The following is a 7570-nucleotide window of genomic DNA, read 5'->3' as shown; positions in this document are numbered from 1 at the left end:
TTGCTGATTAAGATAAATTCGTCATACACAAGCGGCCCTCAAATTATATTTTTTAATGCACATATATAATTCACAACTCACATATAAAAATTTAAAGACTGATAATAGATTTTTTAGGTGGATACATAGAGTAGGAAAGTAAACAGTAGAAAAGAGGACCGAATGTTGGTTGGATCGTATCATAGAAGAACTTAATACATGGCCACAAGATACATGAACGCAATAACAAGACAATATTGGTGTGCATCTGCGTGATTCCAAGTTCGTCAACTTGTTAGTCTTCCGCGGTAAGTCCCACACCCGTGTTCTGGCCGTCATAACTACCAACTCAACAATCTTTCCTTTTGGATGTTTTATTACCTCACAAAACGTGGGTGCTGCAAACACATGTATAATTGAAGGAATTCTTTTCAGATTAGTCCAAACAACATTTTGATATTCATAAATATTCGAAGACGACCTTGAATATGTGTTAAACATAAACATACAGAAAGTACTTAGCAAATCTTCAATAACGGTACGGGGTAAAAAACTCCATCAGCGGGTCGGGCTTAGCAAATCTTCAAGGGCAAAGAACTCTTCCGAGTTGATCAAGGCGGCTTTTCCTTAGATCTCACGAACGACCACCATGAAATCCTTCGTTTTATTTCTCTCCGTGAAAGAGATAAATGTATGAGTTTTTTCGATAAAGAATGCTTGTGCGAGTTGTTCACGTTTTGACACTTGTATGAATTGTAGTGATTTCATCACTGGATAAAAAATTTCTAAAACTGAATTTTAAAGCCATGGCGCTATCTAATCTTTCGTGTTGGTTTTTTTATTGAAAAGCCAGTATGAATTTTTTCGAAAAAGAATGCTTGTGCTGAGTTATTCACGTTTTGATACTTGTATGAGCTGTTAAGAAACAACATATCTCTCTTTTCCAAGAATGTGAATTCCGATTGATTTGATCAGTCGCTTGTAAATTATTACAGGCATGGATTTATCTATTCTTGTTGATGACTGTCTTAGCTTTAGGCTTGACAAACTTGCTAGTGTAATTGGCCTTTGTGTCTGCTAAGAAGTGATTTAAGTAGACAGTATGGAACAGTGAGAAGTCTACTGATAGCAATGAAAAAGTGAGGAAGTCTAGTCACTAATTTTTACAGTCCCCTTCCTCTACTTCATTCCCAAATCGGTCGATTCGTCCCCCTCATCACTACACCGCCACTGATGGTCAATCTTGCTTTTGTCTTTGGTTCTTTCAGCATGCTAAGATCTGTTCTTTATGTTTGCTGAAATGAGCTGAAATTTCATTCTATTGGCACAACCATGTGATTCTGCTATTGTTCAAGATCTAATGCCTGGCAGCAGGATCGTGTGCTTGCCTTCCTCTGATCATGTGCTTGCCTTCCTCCAACCTGCATGCAACGACCTCCCCACCACAATTGAAGAATCATAGCTGCATGCCGCTTGCTCCTTCGGTAAGAATCATACTATGGAGGCATTTCCGTTAAATTGTGTTGCCGCTTATCTGCATCAGCTATTGTGAGGAACTAAAGCCATTTTCTACAAATCAACTGCCATCGGTACATTAAAAGAAAATAAGAGTAAAGTTATAGGAAAGAAATAACCACAAGCTAACCACAGAATAACCACATTATTCCGAATTTCATCTTCAGTTAGCATAATTCAGTTAAGCATGTATTTGCTAGACTCACTATTAAACAAAAATGCAGCAAGAATCTGGCATGCAACAGAAATCCGCAGGATTACCATCTTGTGAATGTAAACAAAAGGCAGCAGCATGCAGTGTGCTTGAACGTGACCCTTTTACTCCAGGTTGTATGTGTCTAGCCATGTGCACAAAGCCTAGCCACAGCTGAGTAAAACTTCCATTCTTCAACTTGTTTTTAGGAAGTAGGTTCAGCCTTCATCAGCAAGCTTCACCCTAGAATTGACCCCATCTTGACCTTGCATACTGTTCCTCTCCTCTCTTGTTTGCCTCAAACTTCAGTCCTGAACAGAACTTACTGCAACATGTTCTTAAGACTTGTTTGCTGTTCTCAAATTTTGACTGCTCCTTCTGTAATAACAGCCAATTTGTTATTAAAGGTTATCAGCACGTTTTTTACTTAGCTGCACATCATATCTTGATTGCATAAGCCACATAATATACAATTAATTGAATAACAAATAAGAATATTATCCATCTTACTGCGGAGAAAAATAAGAATATCCTTCAAGGTTAAACAAGTGTCACTTCATTGATGATCACCAAATTAACTAAAGTTCACCCCAGCTAAAATATTACTGTAAGAAGATGGATGAGAGAACCCAAGGAGTGGTTGAACCCAAAATTTTGTATACTTAGTGTGGTAGACAAAATACAAATTTAATAGTTGGAGTGTACTCCCTCCGTTCCTTTTTAATTGACTCGGATTTAGTACAAACTTGTACTAAATCCGAGTCGATTAAAAAAGAACGGAGGGAGTACTACTTAGTACTTACACGTTCAACTAAGTTTGGCAAGCACCTGCCAAACTTAAATTCAAAATCGTCTTCAATGTAGAAATGATCAAACTGCTAACATATGGTGTAGCAGTCGTCAAAGCTCCCTGAATTTGTAGAGTGATAAGTCAGAATTTGGAGAAGTAGGAACCCCAAAAAAAGTAGCTAAACAATATATCAATCATAACTTGTGTTGTAGGATATCATGGGATAGTAGTAGGAAGCAGTTGCATATTACTTTATGGGATCAGGTAACTATAATATTATTATATCATTATAATATAGTTGTACCATTGAATTCTTCAAAAATGAAAATGCATCGATCGCTTGGAACCACACGGTAACTGAGTATCTACAAATCAAATGTTGTTGTATCTTCAATGCAACTAAGAGCCTCAGAAATTCTCAGAAGAGTAAGCATGCTTGACAAAAGCAAATTTGATTCATCATACGTTGCTTATCAACATACTTTTGTGCAAGACAGTGAGGAAAAAAAGGTACCTGATCTGTGGCGTGCATCCAATAGAAATCCCACCAATCAAATGAACGACGAACGAGGGCTTGGGCCTCAACAGTCACCACCCTAGCATGACAAAAGATACGACAATGGTAATAGTGGACAACGCTTCCCAAACGCAACTTGATTTCGGTCCAATCTTATGTCCTCGCTAGACTGCTTCGCTGCCTCCATAAGCACCCTGCACGCAGGCCGCAGCGGTAAGAGGTTAGGCGCGAGAGAGCATGTGGGGAACGGACGGGAAAGCGCGGAATTCTGCATTACCTACCTTTTGATGTAGGAGTAGACTTGTATCGATCCGTCCGAAGGTGCGGCCGTTTGAGCCGGAGTCGGAGCAGCCACACAGTCCTTAGACTCGACAGTCAACACGGACGAGAGTGCCAACGGCTGGACAGGAGGAAGACCATAGATCGAGGCGTCACAACGACCCGACACGAGGGATGCCATGGATCCGCCCACGTCGGCCGCTGGATTTGAGGTAGGCCACAGCAGGAGCTCGCGGAGGCCGACGATTCAGATCGGGCGCGGAGGGAAGGGCCATGGCGCCGCCGAGCCCCATGGCGAGGTAGGCCACAACAGCAGCTCGAGGAGGCCGACGATTCAGATCGGGCGCGGCAACGTGGAAGGGCCATGGCGGCGCTGGCGTGCTCGGCGACGACCACCGGTGGGAGCACCGATCTGGCGATGATCTTTTTTTTTAGAATAATCTGGTGATCGTCTCCCAGTTTGAGTCATCCATGTTGGGGCGGCCCATGTGGCGCGGCCCAGGTAGGCGCGGGAGGAAAGAGAGTACCACGAGACGACAAAAAGGACGACGAAAGTACTGGGGAGAAGGGGGAACACGTTCCTTCTTTTTAAGTAGTAGAGATTTACCGCGAATTTCATAATATCCCCACATACTGATAATGCATGTTATCTCAACGATCTCTTGGAATGCTATCATGGACCAGAAACGACACTGAATAATAAAGAAAATACCAGATGATGAATGGCACCACACCTTTCTTTGGGTTAGGGTCATTTGGATAACACTGAAACCTCATTGCTTCCCTTGTAGCAGTAGTTATCTATGACACAGAAGGACACTTGGCTGGCCGAATCAACCGGACAGCCGCAACTCCGGCTTGCCCGCGTACTCTTGGTAGCAAAGTCCTTGAATCTGAAAATCGACGAATCAAACAATCACACTCCAATATTTCAGTTTCCATATATTTGCTACGAATTTCATTAGTTCCACATCATGTACATTCTCTTATCTAAATGATACTGAACATGTGAAGAAGTGTCTTCTTGTGAAGTGCATAGGTTTGTTCTTCAAAAAGGAAGCTTCAAATGTGCAGCCAAAAAATATAAGGCATTTGCTCCGATAGAGCACCTTCCATTTCTGTGTTTACAGGCGGAGTGTGAAATACAAAATTTCCTCATTAGTTTCAGAAGTATAGGAGTTACAACATTAGTGATAGGGCACTCATCCATGTAAACACAAACCTCCCATGCGCTTGGGAAGATGGAGGATGAATTCCAGAATCGGTTGAGTTAGCGCAGGGTCTGTATTCCATGCATTGAGATAAATAAAATTCTTGTTATTCTTTGAAAGATAACCTCATGTTAAACTATGGAGCTCGAGGTTCCTATCAGGTTTTGAAATCGTCTACTAATAAATTGGGTAAAAAGAGCTAACATTCATATATATTGAACAATGCCTACCGTAGACTCGGTCAAACTTATAAATCTACGAGATACGTATACGAGAGGTCGAGTAAAAGATCAAACAAGACATGCACATTATTGAATGGGAGAAAAACTGAAGGCAATTGCTCCCCACAAAAGTACTTGCTACACTCTTAGTCCTATGAACTATCGGCAATCACCCCTAAGATTCGAGAACCATTAACCGAGCATCATGGAAAATGAGGTTCTCGAGTCGTTGTAAAACAAACTCTAAATTAGCTAATCTATCCTAAAAGCGAGAGACGAGTCTTCATAATAACACACTACACAAATCTACCTAAAAGCGGGTCTGGTTTTAACCATAAAAATTGAGAAGAAAAACGTAAGGAAGTACCCCGGCCTACCTTGATGTAAGGAAGCCATCCGAGTAGCTGATGCGGGGATGGAAGGATGTGGGGCTCGCCGGACGCCGGCGATAGGGAAGATGGTGGTGGCGGCCGGCGCTAGATGTAGGAGAAGCGGCGGCAGGAGCAGTGGTGGTGGCCAGGCGCGTTGGATCCGCGGGGTCTCAGGCCAGCTGCGCTCGTGGTCCTTCCTCCGGTGGCTAGGGATGTAATCCTGTACCTTCACCGACCAGATCACCACCTCTATCAGATCTTAGGGAGGCCATATAAAATTCGTGCACACAGATTGAAACGAGCAAAACTTCAGGTACCGGGGATGGGCTGAGGTCACCGAAGTCACCAGATGCCGCTACTGTTGGAAACCCGTGTTTGACATGATAGAACAAAAGCAGATCACGCCGTCATTTGCCACCGATTCGGCCGGCTGACCACACCGCCGCCGATTTCATCTCCTCGAGCAGCGCGGAGACGTCGCCGCCGGCCCCCACGAGGCGCTTGATCCAGCCGCAGGCGATGGCGGTCAGTAGCTCCATGGTCTCGCCGTCGACGTAGTCGGTGCGGCGCAGCCAATCGAACACCTCGAGGAGGCGTCGCGGCCCTCCTATGCGAAGTAGACGAGCACGAGCTGGAGTTCCCACAGGGAGAGGTCGGCGAGCGGGGCCTTGTCGTCGGCCGCTGCGGTGGGCTCACGTTGTAGGTGCTCGATGGCGGCGGCCGGGAGCCGCGCCGAGGCGCAGGGGGGGCAGAGGGAGACGGCGGCCGGACGCGGGGAGGCGAGCGAGACGTGCGTGAAGGCGGCGGTCGGATGACGAGCTTTGCGGGCGGTAGGGTTTCAGGTGCGGTTCAGTGACGAGGTAGCTGGGCCGGCCCAGGTGAGCCCGTGCGGAAAAAAATGCTCGGCGATGGGGAGAACAGAGAACGACCAAAAGGACGACCAAAGCAGGGGGAGAAGGGGGAACACGTTCCTTCTTTTTAAGTAGTAGAGATAAAAGCCTCTCCGCTTTTTCAGAGTTGTGTTGTTGCGTTTGCGTAGTGTCCATGGTTGGTGGGTCCAATGCGTGTCCCGGACACGCCGAGACGTACGTGCCCGCTCTCCTACGGACTTCGTTCTCCTGGGTTCAAGCGGCGCGACGTATTTCAGACGTCTAAAAATGGTTGCGAGCGTCCGTTTGCATTTGGGTATGCTCTCATCGGGGCGATTCATTTTTTGAATTGCAACATAGTTAAAAACTTTCAAAGTAGTACATAAAAACTTTACAAAGTAGATCTATAGGCCTAGACTACGTGCTTCCTGACGGGCCGGCACCGTCGTTGCGTTGCTCCGTCGCCTGCTTCTCCGCCGCCTCCCGTGCGGCCGCTATGGCTCGGTGCGCCGCCGCGTCCTGGCTCAGTGCCTGCTCCAGCCTCGCGTTGGCGGCGTCGTCCTTGAGCGTCTCGAAAGACTCGACGATGGCCCTCTCGCTCCGCCGCCCTCTCCTCCGGCGTAGGCGCATCAGGGTCATCGGAGGACCAAGATATCTCCGAGTCGGAGTCCTCTGCTGCGGCGGCGGCCGCCCGGCCTGCGGCTGTTCCGAGCTCGGCGTCCAACGTGGCCCGCCGGCTCCTCCTGTGCTTCCTTCTCCGCTTCGGCCCGGGGCCGCGGCGTCCCTGACCGGGTGGAGGAGGTCGGTGCTGTCTTAGGAGTCGAACTCCTCGGAGGAGCTCGAGGCCGGAGGAGGTGGAGTGGGAGGTGAAGGTGGAGGTGGAGGCGCGGCAGCCTGGCCTCGTCCGGCGCTGCTCATGGTGGATCTGCGGGAGGCTGAGAGGAAGCGGCGCTACGGCAGCGACGGCTAGGGTTTAGTGGGGAGGAGATGAGATGCTCGCGCCCCTGTATATATAGGTCGGAGGCAGGGCGACGGCCGCGCCACGCATGGCATCGCCATTTACTACGTGCGCAGAGGTAGGCGACGGCCGCGCGCCACGCGAGGCATCGCCATTTACGCGGCCGCAGACTGCCGAAGCGATGTCTCGGTGCCAGTACTGGCAGAGAAGACGCATCGACGCAGGATCGCTGCCAGGCGGGCCAGACGAAACGTCCGCCAGACGCGAGCGCACACTTTCCGCGTCCGCCGAGCGTCCGCCAGAGACGCATCCCAGGCGCATATTTGGGCCAGGTTTGCGTCTCCGCGGACGGCCCGGTCACTTTGCGTCGCCCCGCTGGAGGTGGTGCCAGACGCATTTCCGGTCACGGCGGACAAAAACGGTCGTTGAGCGACCGTTTGCGTCGCGCCGCTGGAGATGCCCATCTCCAGCCGGCTGACCTAAGGGAAAGTACAATGGTTGATAAGACTGTCTTATCTTAATCCTGCCATGTAATCTAGTCTAGATATAACAATAAAATATGATGTACAATGGGCTGTTTTTTAGTCTTATCTTTTGTAACGAGATATCCTAAATTTTTGGTGAGAGCGATTGTGCTAAGAGATGATCTCTTAGCTAAGAGAAGACA

The 7570-nt window shown here is 47.8% G+C and overlaps 1 long non-coding RNA gene across 1 annotated transcript; it reads right to left on the bottom strand.

Annotated features, from left to right (window-relative positions):
• Positions 1-2294: 2294 nt before the first annotated feature.
• On the bottom strand, positions 2295-3181 carry LOC124699341. The gene is made up of 3 exons (XR_007001360.1): positions 2992-3181; positions 2480-2597; positions 2295-2395 (listed from the first exon to the last, which is right to left on the bottom strand). It is a non-coding gene; the product is annotated as an uncharacterized LOC124699341 (long non-coding RNA).
• Positions 3182-7570: the final 4389 nt, after the last annotated feature.

This window comes from Lolium rigidum, chromosome 3 (assembly GCF_022539505.1).
Source record: "Lolium rigidum isolate FL_2022 chromosome 3, APGP_CSIRO_Lrig_0.1, whole genome shotgun sequence".
Lineage (NCBI taxonomy): Eukaryota > Viridiplantae > Streptophyta > Magnoliopsida > Poales > Poaceae > Lolium > Lolium rigidum.
Note: the sequence above shows the minus strand (reverse complement) of the source record. Positions and strands in the feature narration are given on the sequence as shown.